Below are 13,989 nucleotides of genomic sequence, written 5' to 3' on the forward strand. Positions count from 1 at the left end.
AATGGATTGGTGAGTGTATAATGAGATAATGGTCCCAGACATTATCTCAAACTTTTTATTCGAGTAAGGAGGGGCGATAGTATCGGTTAAATTCATGAAAAATTATTAAATGTGAGTTAATAGATTGGTTAGTGTTTAATGAGATAATCCACAAAGACATTATTTCTGCCGTTTTATTCATGTAAGGGGTGGAGGAATGTGGGTTAAAATTATGAAATAAGAATGTCGAAATTAGTACCATATTCCAAAATTATGAAAAATTATGAAATGTGAGTTAATGGTTTGGTTTAATGAGATAATCGTCGCAGACATTATCTCAACCTTTTTATTCTAGCAAAAAGGGAATCGCTATTGCGATATTATGAAAAAGGATTATCGTAATTAGTAACGTCTAACAATTATTAAAAATGATTAAATTAATTCTTTTTTTATAAGCAATATAAGCAATATAAATGGATTTATGAGTGTTTAATGAGATAATCCTTCCAGGTATTATCTCAACATTTTTTCCAGTAAGATGAGGGGCGATAACGTGGGTTAAAATCATGAAAAATGAATAAGTAACATATACAAAAATTATGAAAAATCATGAAATGTGAGTTAATGGATTGATAAGTGTTTAACGAGATAATCCTCTCTGATTTTATCTGCACCGTTTTCTTGGATTAAGGGGGGTGCGATAACAAGAATAAAAATTATGAACCATGATTGTCGACATATGTAACATATCCAAAAATTATGAAAAAACATGAAATGTGAGTTAATGGATTAGTGAGTGTTTAATGAGATAATCTTCACAGAAATTATCTAAACCATTTTATTCCAGTAAGACGAGGGGCGATTTTGTGGGTTAAAATTATGAAAAATGATGGTCAATATTCGTAACATATCCAAAAATTATTAAGAATGATTAAATGTGAGTCACTAGATTGGTGAGTGTTTAATAAAATAATCCTTACTAACTTTATCTCCATCTTTTTATTCGAGTAAGCGGGTAGCGATAATGTAGGTTAAAATTATGAAAAATGATTGTCAAAATGAGTAACATATTCAAAATTGAAGAAAAATTATGAACTGTGAGTTGGTGAGTATTTAAAGAGATAATCTTTCCAGACAATATCTCAAACTTTTGATTTGAGTAAGTTGTACAGCGATGATGTGGCTTGAAATTATGAAAAATGAATGTCGAAATTAGTAACATATCCAAACATTATGAATAATAATGAAATGTGACTTAATGGATTGGTGTGTGTTTAATGAGAGATTCCTCTCAACTTTAAATTCAAGTAGAGGAGGGGCCGTAATGTTGATTAAAATATAAAAACTAAATCTCAAAATTAGTAACATATTAAAAAATTATGAAAAATTATGAAATGTGAATCAGAGGATTGGTGTGTTTTTAATGAGATAATCTTCCTAGACATTATCTTAACTTTTTTATTCAAGAAAGACGGGGGAGAGAGAGTTTGTAAAAATGATGGAAAATAATTGTCGAAATTAGTAACATATCCAAAAATTATGAAGAATAATGAAATGATAGTTCATGGGTTGGTGAGTGTTTTATGAAATAATCCTCACAGACATATTCTCAACCTTTTATCTGAGTATGGGGGGGGGGCGATAATGTGGGTTCAAATTATAAAAAAATGACTGTCGACATTAGTAAAATATCCAAAAATTATGAAAAATAATTGAACATGAGCTAATGGATCAATGAGTGTTTAATGAGATAATTATCCCAGGCATTATCTCAACCTTTATTGAGTAAGGGGGGGGGGCGATAATGTGGGTTAAAATTATAAAAAAATTAATGTCGAAATTAGTAACATATTAAAAAATTATGAAAAATTATGACATGTGAGTAAATGGGTTGGTGAGTGTTTAATGAAATAATCCTCCCAGATATTACCTCAACCTTTTTAATCGAATACGGGCAATAATGTGGATGGAAATTATGAAAAAAAAATATGTCAACATTAGTAACTTATCCAAACATTATGAAAAATGATTAAATGTGAGTTAATGGATTGATAAGTGTTTAATGAGCTATCCCTTGAAGACTATCTCAACCATTTTATTTGTGTTAGGGGGGAATGTGGGTAAAAATTAGGAAATATGAATGTCGAAATTAGTACCATATTCAAAAATTTTGAAAACTAATTAAATTTGAGTTAGTGCATTGGTGAGTGTTTAATGAAATAATCCTCCCAGACATTATCTCAACCTTTTTTTACCAGTAAGATGGGAGGCGATAATGTGGGTTAAAATCATAAAAGAGGATTGTCACAAAATTATAAAAAATGATTAAATGTGAGTAAATGTATTTGTGAGTATTTAATAAGATAATCCTCCCAGACATTATCTCAACCTTTTTTTCCAATAAGGGGGTAAGGACGATGTTGTAGGTAAAATCCTGAAAGAGGATTGTTGCAGTTAGTAATATGTCCAAAAATTATGAAAAATGATTTAATGCGAGTTTATGGATTGGTAAGTGTTTAATGAGATATTCCTCTCTGACTTTATGTCCACCTTTTTTTTTGGATTAAAAGTGTAGGACGATTATAGGGTAAAAATTATGAAAAATGATTGTCGACATATGTAACATATCAAAAAATTATGAAAAATGATGAAATGTGAGTTAATGGATTGGTAAGTGTTTAATGAAATAATCCTTCCAGATATTATCCTTTTTATTCGAATATGGAGAGGGGGCGATAATGTGGGTTAAAAGCTGAAATCTTCCCGATTTTAGCTTTAATATCGCTTCCGTTTAGGATCAGGACTTAAACGCCTGATGACTTTCCTTTTACGTGTGCTCTTCCTTTTGGTCAGAGTTTCCTTTGGTAAAGAATTCTGTTCAGCCCGTGCGGTATGTTCAGGGGATACATTCATGGGTCCATGTATACCCACCGGTTTTGGAATGTCAAATGTGTCGCACAGCGTTTCCATTGGGATTTCCTCTGTATTTTCCGAAATTCTGGAACGGATTTGATTAATATGTCTTTTACAGACAAAATTGGGACCTTGAATAGTATAGACCATGTTCCCAATTCTTTTCTTAACAATACCGTCCACCCAATGATTTTTTCCATTCTGAAAATTTTTAAAATAAACTTTATCTCCTGGGGAATAGCACTTTACATTAAAGTTTTCTTTTCTGGTAACTTTCTTTTTATCCGGTAGAAGTCTATCGAAAATGGATCTAATTTTTCTGGCGAACATAAGTTCTGCAGGGGATGAATTTACATCATTGTTTGGATTTGGGGTTACTCTGTAGATCGCTAGAAATGTTTGTATTGTCCGCTCATCTGTGTCAATGTTGATGTTTTTCCTTAATGCCTGCTTAAACGTGTCCACAAATTTTTCTGCCAACCCATTCGATCTAGGATGGTAAATAGGCGTCGTGATGTGCTGTATATCCAGTGAGTTGCAGAATTCTCTAAATTCGTAACCTGTGAATGCTGTACCATTGTCACTCACTATGGTCTTTGGTACACCAAACCGGCTGAAAATTTCGTCAAGTGCACTTACAGTGTTCCTTGCTGTTGGATGTCTGATCTTGAATATCTCCGGCCATTTGGAGAAAGAGTCCACTACAATTAAGTAAAAAAAAACTTTTAGGGGTCCGGCATAATCAATATGCAGTCGTGACCAGGGCAAGTCCGTCTTTGGCCACGGGGTCGTTTTTACAGGCGGATCTCGGGCTGCTAACTGACATCCTTTGCACGCTTTGACACAGTTTTCCACCTCTTTATCCATACCAGGCCAATACACGTAACCTCTAATTAGGGATTTCATCCTTGAAATGCCAGGATGACCTGTGTTAAATTCGTTTAGCATTCTTTTTCGTAATACCTGTGGAATTATGATTCTATCGGCATACATAAGCACATCTTCGCAAATGGAAAAGGTGTAATTTCTCTTGCCATCTTATTTCTTTCCGTCCGTCCTACTTGATTTTTCATTTTCTTTATAAAAACGTCTTTTGCAGCTTCTCTTTTAATCTCTTCTAGAGTTACCGGGAGTTCACGGATCATACTGCACATTGAATTTGAGCATTCGCTTTCATCTTTAAGAGCTGCAATTACCGTCTCTTCAAAACTTTCATTTCGTTTTGGAATCAACCTTGACAGTGCATCAGCGTGTCCTCACTTTTTTGATGACACATGCTCCATCTTAAACTGATAGTTTAAGAGGGTTACAGCCCATCGCTGTAGTCGATTTGCAGTATGCGTAGGGATGCCTTTCTTCGATCCAAATATCGTGATTAGTGGTTTATGATCCGTCTGTAATATGAAGTTTCGTCCATGGAGAAAACGGTTAAACTTTTTGACTCCAAATATTATTGAGAGAGCCTCCTTTTCAATCTGGCTGTAGTTTTTCTCAGCTGCAATCAAAGTTCTTGACGTGTGAGAGATTGCTTTTGTTGTTCCATCCTCATACTTGTGGAGTAATGCAGCACCAACTCCGTAATCACTGGCGTCCGTTGCTAGTACAATCTCTTTCTCTGGATCGAAATGTGCTAATGCCAGATCTGATAGTAAACATTTCTTAATTTTCTGGAAAGCAGACTCACATTCCTTTGTCCAATTCCATCTACTGCCTTTTTTTAGTAGCTCGTTAAGAGGAGCTCTCAAATTATGTACATTAGGGATGTATATCGCATAGTATTGTACCAATCCCAGAAATGACTGTAGTTTTGATACTGAGTCTGGGGCAGGCATCTTATCAATTGCTTCGGTCCATTGTGGATCTGGCCTTCGTCCATCTTGGTCAATTGTTTGACCCAGGTATTTGATCCTTTTCATGAAGAAATCGCATTTCTCCAGACTCAATCTGAAACCAAACCCCTCTATTCTCTTAAGTACTTCTCTGACGTGCTTCTTATGTTCTTGCAAATTACTGCTCTTTATCAAGATATCGTCAAGGTATGCCATCGCAAATTCCAACCCTGCGAGCATCGTATCCATTATCTGTTGAAACAAAGCAGGGGCGACCTTTAAGCCAAAAGGAAGCCTCTTTAGCTTGAAGATACCCTTGTGCGTATTAATGCACAGGTACTTTGAACATTCATCATTGACCTTGATTTGCAAGTACGCGTCTGAGAGGTCTATCTTGGAAAAAATTTTTCCTCCGTTTAGTTTTGAGAATAGATCTTCTGCCGACGGAAGGGAATAATTGTGGTCCTTTAAACAGTCATTAAGGCCTGTTGAGAAGTCCGCACAGACCCTGATTTTGTTATTTTTTTTCTTCACATATACCGTCGGGCTGGCCCAATCCGTATGGTCAACTTTTTCAATAACCTCTAACTGTTGAAGTCTTTCCAACTCCTTCTCGATTGCGTCCATTGATGAAAAGGGTACATTTCTTTTAGGTTTGAACACTGGGGTGGCATCTTTCTTCACTTCAAATTTGGCTTCTACTTTCACACAATGTCCAAGTCCTTCAGCAAAAACCCTTGGAAATTCTGCTTTTACATCGTCCAGAAAGTCTTCCACTTGGTTTGCTTTCTCTGTGTTCAACCTATTACAAAAAGAATTAACTGGTCGCTCCCATAAGTTAAACAGGACAAACCAATCCACTCCAAACAGACTTGTGTTCCTTCCTGGAACCACGTACACTTTGGACGTGCGTGTCTGACCATCAAATGTCACGTTGCACCTCAGTTCTCCTTTAAATTCCAACTTTTTGCCGCACACACTCCTCGCCATCTTGTTGGTTTCCATTAGTTCGGGTCGACCGATCCTTCTCCAGATATCTTCATCTATGATGCTGATGTCCGAACCACTATCCAGGAGTAATGTTACAGGATGTCCATTTATGTGAACACTGACATACTTACGCCTTTCGCAACTTTTCTCTTTCCTTGTGCGAAGCGCATTCACTTTGTCAGTCTTTCGTTTTTTCTTCTGGTCACAGTACGTTCCCTTGTGGCCTTTGAACACACATTTGTAACATATCTTATTCCTGAACCAGCAGGTCTTTTTGGTGTGTCTCGTACTTCCGCAACATTCACAATTTTGGTACTTGTGCATTCTAGGGGTCCTTTGTTCTTGGGTCTTGTAAGTTCTAGGGGTCCTTTGCCTTTTTACATGTTGTACCTTGTAAACGCTTTTTTCTTCAATGCGGGTGTTGTCTCTCTTGATATTAATGAGACGTTGACATTCCTCGGTAACTTTTTGTAAAGTTATATTTGGGTCCGACTCCATAATTGCCAGGATCCGGGATCTGATATCTTTGTCCCTTGGTTCTGTGAGTCCCTGTACAAAGATTAAACATTTAAATAAATCCGCAGAAATTTCATTTAATTTAAATGATTCACATAAGCAATTTACAATACAAGCATACTCTAAATAGTCTTCAGATTCCGATTTCTGTAAATTCAAACATTTATATCTAGAGTGGAAAAGGCTATCTCTTTTATCAAATATTCTAGACAACGTATTAATTGTCTCTTCAAAGGTCACTTCCTCCGGTTCTTTGGGTAAAATTAAGTTAGCGTACTTAGTGTTTTCGTCAGTACCCAGTTTTTGGAGCAACAGCGTGACTTTTTCTTCGTCGGTCCAATCCGAACACCTCTTTGTAAAAACTGTTTATATACCTTCTATAGTATGCTGGAAATGTAACACCAGTATCAGGAGAGTAGTGAAATTCCAACAAAGAATTTGAAATACCTTCTGCAGAAAAATTCGTTTTTTTCTCAGTTGTCGAGGTTTGAATTAATTTTTCCAAATTCTTTTGTTGAGTCGACATTTGGCGTTGAAGTATTTTTGTTTGTTCTTGTTGTGCCTCTAAAGTTTTTTGTGTCATTTCTTGCTGTTGTTGTTGCAGCTGTTGTTGTTGCACTAAGAATTGTTGTGTCATTTTTGACTGTTCCTGAACGCTAAGAGTTAGCACTTTCGTCAACTCAGCCAATTGTTCCATATTTAAAAAAAATGTCTTTCTAAAATTTACAACAATGATTCCACAAAATTTCGTAAGTATACGTTTTTCGCCAATTAGCAACAAGTCTTGCAAGAATAAATGTTTCCACACAGTTCATACAATTTAGCAATAGTAATTCTGCCTAAACGTAATTTTACACAATAATACTTTTCAAATTTACACAACGAATAATGCCCGAAAATGAGCAAACTGTTTTTCAACAAAAATACGGTTGCACAAAAGAAAAAAAAAAAAAAATTAAATTATAACAATAGTCTGTTTAATTTAGAGAAACAAAAAATCGTAAAAGTTCTATTTTTTTTCTTCCAAAAACGTAATCCAAAGGTGCCGGGTTCGAATTCCGCCTGCGTTCCTCACATATTTTTTTTCTTCAAAAAATATAAATAAAGTTCACTTTACCTTGTCAATATCTTTCAAGTACAATTTTATTACCTTTCCGAGAGTTCATATCGGAGAAATCTGTTCTTTATGTAAGACAATTTCGAATAGTTCTTTGCCGTACGTGTTCAGTAACGAAATCCTTGTAAATTTGAATAGTACACAGTCCTATTAGTATGGTAATTTATCCCTGTTAAGAGATAAGAATCATCCTTGTTGCCAACTGTTATATCCCGTTTTGACGGTATATAATAACATGACAAAATACGCCGAGTGGAATGCGTAACAAAAAGGTTTATTCATACTTCGAAATAATACACAATACAAAATGGCTGCTCGCCTTGAAGTTGATATACGCGTAAATGAAGGTAAAGGAAAAAGGTAACTTAATGTGTGTGAGCGGAACGCTCGTCCTGGGAGCTTGGTTAATCCTGACTACACTTGGAGAGTGTAAGACGCGAGACGGTCGGGCTAGTGCGTACCACTGAACTGACTTCAAGACAATACAAGACGCTCTTTTATACACCGTTTCGTATCCGGTGCTATCCGTAATTATGTCCCTTATAACATGTTCGTGTAGTGAAGACTAGCTATATCTGTCTGTGTAGCGAGGACTAACTGTATCTGTCTATGTATAGAGGACTAGCTATATCTCTCTGTGTGGCGAGGACTAACTGTATCTGTCCGTGTAGTAAGGACCAGCTGTATCTGTCTTTGTAGTGAGGACAAGCTGTCTCGGTCAGTGTAGTGATGACTAACTGTATCCGTCCGTGTAGTGAGGACTAGTTTTATATGTTGTGAGGACTCGCTGTATCTGTTTGTGTATTGAGGACTAACTGTATCTGTCCATGTAGTGAGGACTAGCTGTATCTCTCTGTGTAGTGAGGACTGACTGTATCTGCCCGTGTAGTGAGGACTGACTGTATCTGTCCGTGTATTGAGGAATAACTGTATCTGTCTGTGTAGTGAGGACAAACTGTATCTGTCTGTGTAGTGAGGACTAGCTGTATCTGTCTGTGTAGTGAGGACTGACTGTATCTGCCATGTAGTGAGGACTTGCTGTATCCGTCTGTGTAGCAAGGACTAACTGTATCGTTCTATATAGAGAGGACTTGCTGTATCTGTTTGTGTAGAGAGGACTGGCTGTATCTGTCTGTGTTACAAGGACTTACTTTATTCGTCTATGTAAAGAGGACTAGCTGTATCTGTCTGTGTAGCGAGGACTAGCTATATCTGGCCGTGTAGTTAGGACTACCTGTAACTTTCTGTATAGAGATGACTGGGGGTATCTATCTGTGTAGCGTGGACTAGCGGTATTTGTCCGTGTAGTGAAGACTACCTGCATCTGTCTGTATGGTGAGGACTAGCTGTATCTGGCCATGTAGCGAGGACTAGTTGTATCTTTCTCTGTAGCGAGGACTGGGGGTATCTCTATTTGTAGGAGGATTTAGCTATATCTCTCTGTGTGGCGAGGACTAGCTGTATCTCTCTGTCTAGTGAAGACTGGCTGAATCTGTCCATGTAGTGAAGACTCGCTGTATCTGTCCGTGTAGTGAGGACCAGCTGTATCTGTCTTTGTAGTGAGGACTAGCTGTATCTCTCTGTGTAGTGACGACTAACTGTATCTGTCCGTGTTCTGAGGTCTAGCTGTATCTGTCTGTGCAGCGAGGACTAGCTATATCTGGTCGTTTAGTGAAGACTACCTGAGTTTTTCTGTGTAGCGATGACTTTCTGTGTAGCAGGGATTAGCTGTATCTCTGTGTAGTGAGGACTAGTTGTATCTGTCAATGTAGGTAAGACTAGCTGTATCTGTCTCTGTAGAGAGGACTATATGTATCTGTCTATGTAATGATGACTAGCTGTATCTGTCTGTGTAGGGAGGACTAGGTGTATCTGTCTGTGTAGTGAAGACTGGCTGTATATGTCCGTGTAGTGAGGACTAGCTGTATGTCTGTGTAGCTAGGACTAACTGTCTCTGTCTATGTAGAGAGGATTAGCTGTATCTGTCTTTGTAGCAAGGACTAGCTGTATCTCTCTGTGTGGCGAGGACTTGCTGTATCTCCTTGTGTAGTGAGGACTAGCTGTATCTGTCCGTGTAGTGAGTACTAGCTGTATCTGTTGGTGTAATGAGAACTAGCTGTATATGTCCGTGTAGTTAGGACTACCTGTATCTCTCTGTGTAGCGGGGACTAGCTGTATCTGTCTGTGTAGCAAGGACGAACTGTCTCTGTCTATGTAGAGAGGACTAGCTGTATCTGTCTGTGTAATGAGGACCTGGGGTATCTGTCTGTGTAGCAGGGATTAGCTGTATCTGTCTGTGTAGCGAGGACTAGCTGTATCTGTCCGTGTAGTGAAGAATGGCTGTATCTGTCTGTGTAGTGAGGACTAGCTGTATCTGTCTGTGTAGTGAGGACTAGCTGTATCTGGCCATGTAGTACGGACTACGTGTATCTTTCTGTGTAGCGAGGACTTGCGGTATCTGTCTATGTAGCAGGGATTAGCTTGATCTGTCTGTGTAGCGAGGACTAGCGGTATCTGTCTGTGTAGTGAGGACTAGCTGTATCTGTCTGTGTATTGAGGACTAGCTGTATCTGTCTGTATAGTGAGGACTAGCTGTATTTTCTGTGTAGTGAGGACTAGCTGTATCTGTCTGTGTAGTGAGGACTAGCTGTATCTGTTCGTGTAGTGAGGACTAGCTGTATCTGTCCGTGTAGTGAGGACTAGATGTATCTGTCTGTGTAGTGAGGCCTAGCTGTATCTGTCCATGTAGTGAGGACTAGCTGTATGTTGTTGAGACACTTGTAGTCTGTCTAAACTGTATGAACGAACTGACTAAACCAAGATGGCCGACTCCTATTTATATCACCACAAGCAAGGGAGGTAACCATGTAACTGAAGCAAGGGAGGTAACCAATGTCTACATTAACATTGCTGCTGTCCTCAAGTGAATAATTTATTTCTGATTTAACAAGTCCCTTAGAAGCTCAGACGAAGCTCCTGCCTTGGTCAAACAATCAGAGACCTGATCACAACCCTTGATCCATTCTATCTGTATCTCCCCTCTTCATTTCCTTCAGCCTTGCTACATCTATTCTCAATCGTCGATCGCCTACCAGATTGTTGGAATTCAATGTCTCCACAAGTGATGCATTATCTGTCTTGCAGAGAACGTCTGGCAATTTAGATAACTGAAATACCTCTTGTATCATAACCGCAGTCAAAACACCAGCATCAGCTCCCTCATTCAGAGCAAAAGTCTCTGAGGCCAATGGGCTTTTTGTCACTCTGTCCAATTTCTTTGACGCCCAACACATGGGGGCCATTTTGTCAGTACTTCCTCCAATAAAGACAACAAAACCACCCTGTGAAGATCCATCTTCCAGACTGGCATAAGAGGCATCAGTATAACACAAAATGTGTAAATCTGAGGGCTTTCCCAATTTTGGAAATGTTATAGAACCCTTCTTGGATTTCAATTTTGATAAGGCTTTATTCGCCTCAAATAAGGCTTTTACTTTGGGATGCTTTCCAGTGTTGCTCATTTTACACACATCAAAAGCTATATCAGGGCGTGTTTGAGTTGAAACCCACATCATCTGACCTGCAAGTCTCTTCAACTCATGCTTTTCTTCTTCATTCAGTTCATCATTTTTCCTCAGTATCCTCCCTTTGCTTATTTCTATTGGAGATATGGAAGATACATATAGATCTTGTTCTACAGTGATCCCATTTTCCTGTTGATTAACATTCAGTCCAACATATTTGAATGTTCCACTTTCATGAGATCCCACCTTAAATTTTTCTTTCAATGTTGCAATCACATCCCTTTCAAACTCTGTGTTTCCACAGAAAACAAAATCATCCACGTGCATAGCAAGAATTCCAGTAAAATTTCCTTTAATATCATGCCACAAAAACAATGCATTATCATAAGCACTTGCTACTCCTTTTAATTCAATCAAAGCCTGAGTAACTCTCTTGTACCATGCCCGTGGAGCATCATTCAATCCATAGATGCATCTTTTTAATTTCCACACTTGAGATTTAGGACAAACATCAGATGGTGGCCTCAGGTACACATCTCTCTCTAAAATACCACCTTGCAAAAAGGCTGAGGTAAAATCTATGGTCTGCAGCATCCAATTCTTTATTGATGCGGTTAGCATGACCATTCACATAGCTTCACGGCTACATGTTGGGGAGTCCGTTTTCAGATTACTATTTTCTTCATAGCCTCGTGCTACAAGGCGAGCTTTCATTGTTTTCTGATTATCCTTGAATTTTTCAGTAATCACCCATCTTGTGGATATTGTTTTTTGACCTGTGTATGGCACACATTCAAATACTTCATAGGTGTTCATGTTTTTTATTTCTTTATGCTTGGCATCCATTACAGCTTTCGACTGCTCTTGTTCAGCGGTGAGCAGGACTACATTTTCCTGTTCAGTATATTGGGGCACTTCTCTCCAATGATCAATATGATTCCAGTTGATACAAACTTGATCCTCGTTTTCATCCTCAGGTTCTATATTGATCCAATGACTATATTTGCCAGTTGATTTAGGCTGTACTGACATAACCTTTCCTTTCTTCCACTCCTCACTTCCATTTATTTTATAAGTTATGGTCTTATTTCGGCCAGGTTTTTCAGTCTTATCTCTTAAACTGGTAGAACTATCAACAACTTCTTCTCTGTCTATATCTTCACTTTCTACCACTTGATTCTGCAACTCCTCCTCCTCAACTGAAAGGTATTCATTCTTCCCTTCTGTAGTGTTTCCCAGCATTTCAGCTTTTTTTGTTCTTTTTTCGTTGTTTTTATTCACTTTCATCAATTGGCACGGATGCATCCTATAAAATGCTCCGCCATGTCTGATTAAGACAAACTGGCCTTCTCTGCCTAACACTTTTGCTGGACCACGCCATCCTTTAAAACCCTGCCTCCGATAATAGATTTGGTCTCCGGTAGCATAATCTTCATCAGCATAAGTTCTGACATTAGACCTGAGAGCTCTCCTAATTCTCTCACTGGACTCAGCTTCCAAAAAGTTTCTCCTTGCACTATGGAGAGCATTTAAATTTTTTCTCACCATGTCACTTGTAGTAGAGGACTCCATAGCAGGTAACTGGTCTGTCAGAATTGAGGGTGTATTTACATTGAAACCGAATACAAGTTCATTTGGACTGTGTCCAGAGTAATTGAGGAGGGCATTTTTTGCACAAATAGCCCATGCCAAGGCAATTTCAGGTTCACACTTCTCATCGTCAATTGTTTTTTTCATTGCCTCAGCAACTATCAAATTATGACGTTCTACAGTACCGTTGCTGAATGGACTTTCTGCGGCAGTAGTACAGGTCTCTATGTTGAGTTTTTCATTCATCTGTCTATAGTGTTCGTTGTTGAATTCACCCCCATTATCACTCAGAAAACGAACAGGAGATCCGAAATAGGTAATCCACATCATAAAGATGTTTTTGATGATCTCCTCCTTCTTCTTTGTTTTGATCAATGTTGCCGCTGAATACCTGGTAGCGGCATCAATGAGATGTAGTATCCACACCTCATTGTGGATGAACTCTTTCAAATCCATGCAAACTGTGTGATTAAATCTATTGCCAAGAGGCAATCCCACAACCGGTCGCAGTGGAGCTTTTTTAAATCTAAGGCAAATTTGACAGTTTTCACAAACCTCCTCAATCGCCTTTATAAATTCCTTGTCATTGAATTTGCCACTTTTTTTAACCAAGGAAACAAGTTTTTCCTTCGAGGCATGAGCAAACTGTCGATGAAGTTTTTCTGCTTTTTTTTTTTTTCTGTGAAAGAACACTGACCAAAATTCTGAACATGTAATACAATGTTCTTAGTACCACTATGATCCAACAACTTATTTGTTAAGGGGAGACAATAGTGCCCTGAAGTTGTGGTCTTTAGTTCAATACATTTATCAAAAATCCAGCACATATCTTTCCGGAAATCTAGCACTATTCCTGCTGTCTTCATTGATTTGTGACTTAATAGAAGAGGCAAGTCGTTTTTCACAATATCTGCTTCGATATAAACTCTTATACCTCCGAGTGTAACCGGAAATTTAGCAACTTTAATTGCTGTGACAGCCACTCCATCACCAAAACAAAAACTCCGGTCTGAGTTCGTATACTTCACTAGTTGCAGGTCACTTTCATTTAAAGTATCCAAATAAACATCAAGCCACACTTCGCCAGCCAGTGTGCGAGTACAAGCAGAATCCAAGACTGCCATTCCAAATGTTTCCTTTACAAGATTTGAGATTTTTTCATTTGTACTGTTCAAATAAATATTTTCTTGAATGAACAACGTAATGTGTATTTGTTCTGTCGCTTCCGTAAACCTGGGCGTATTTCTAGGACACTCTCTAATTAGATGGTTCGGAGACTGACATTTGTAACACAACAACACGTTTCCACTTCGGTCACATGGATTAGATTGTCCTCGACGAAAACGCCTTTTGTTGTTACCCGGTTTAGAATAATTATAGTTGACGATTTCGGGCTCTGATTTCACTGCCGGTACATTTTCATCACGATAAATGTCACCAAATACTTTCTTTATCGATTCCTTCATGTTTTGATACGTCAAAACAGAACACGTTGTCCGCGCTAATTTTTCGTTCTCTTCCGATATGTTAA

This window comes from Euprymna scolopes, chromosome 18 (assembly GCF_053919585.1).
Source record: "Euprymna scolopes isolate OS-2025 chromosome 18, ASM5391958v1, whole genome shotgun sequence".
Lineage (NCBI taxonomy): Eukaryota > Metazoa > Mollusca > Cephalopoda > Sepiida > Sepiolidae > Euprymna > Euprymna scolopes.